This window comes from Rhipicephalus sanguineus, unplaced genomic scaffold (assembly GCF_013339695.2).
Source record: "Rhipicephalus sanguineus isolate Rsan-2018 unplaced genomic scaffold, BIME_Rsan_1.4 Seq9663, whole genome shotgun sequence".
In the NCBI taxonomy this organism is placed as follows: domain Eukaryota; kingdom Metazoa; phylum Arthropoda; class Arachnida; order Ixodida; family Ixodidae; genus Rhipicephalus; species Rhipicephalus sanguineus.
In genome coordinates, this window is record NW_023616395.1 from 2,070 (window position 1) to 2,921 (window position 852).

General features: G+C 48.0%; 1 pseudogene; it reads right to left on the reverse strand.

Moving 5' to 3' along the window:
• Positions 1-335: 335 nt before the first annotated feature.
• Positions 336-487, reverse strand: LOC119378766 (U4 spliceosomal RNA; annotated as a pseudogene).
• Between the last annotated feature and the right edge of the window lie 365 nt (positions 488-852).

Here is an 852-nt window from a genome sequence, read left to right on the forward strand (position 1 = left end):
GATCTACGGGCAGGTCGTCGTTGGCGTATGGCTTTTATCACTTCGGGATCTTCTCACAGCCGCCATTGACGTCCCCGTTCCATAGTATTCTCTCGTTGTACCTGCCCGGGGTCTTCGGCTCGCCGCCGTCGCTTCGCAGCCATTTCTTGGGCTAACTGTTGCCTTGTTCATTTTTAGTGGACCCCTGGTGAGTAGTGGGATTTAACCAATTTCTGTGGCACATACCCGTTTATGATGATGATAGTTTTTTTCCGGTCATACGTTTTGCCCTGGGCTTTAGGAGCTTCGCTGTTAAAAACAAAGGACAGCTGTTATTACGGTCTCCGCTCTCATTTCCTCAAGGGAGATTACAATGAACCCATTTACTAAAGGTACACTGAGCATTTTTGCGGAGCATAAAGCTTCAACATATACATAGTTTTCAACTAGCAATAGTCGCCCCTCAGTTTACACTTCATTGGTTACGACACCGCCTCTGTTCAATGTCCCTACGTGGGACTAGCCGGGTAGCGCGGGGTCTCCCCTGCGTCGTCTCTGTGCCCCAATAAAGTTTGCATCATCATCATCAACAACAACATATTCATAAGCGCCATTAACGGCTATCAAAGCGACAGCTTAGCAGTTATCCCGTCCAGCGACAACTACGCAATTCACGGGGGCACCTGTTCCTTTCGCGGTGTGCAATTCTTTCTTTTTTCCTGCGTGCCTAAGAACTAGGGGGGAGGAGATAGAGTGTAAGTGATAATGAGCAGCAATGGCCATCACAATGGTGGCGTAACGTAAAGAAAATAGCAGGAAGACATGTTTCGCACTGTTAACTGAAGACTCAGTGTAACGCTTGCCTTGTACTCT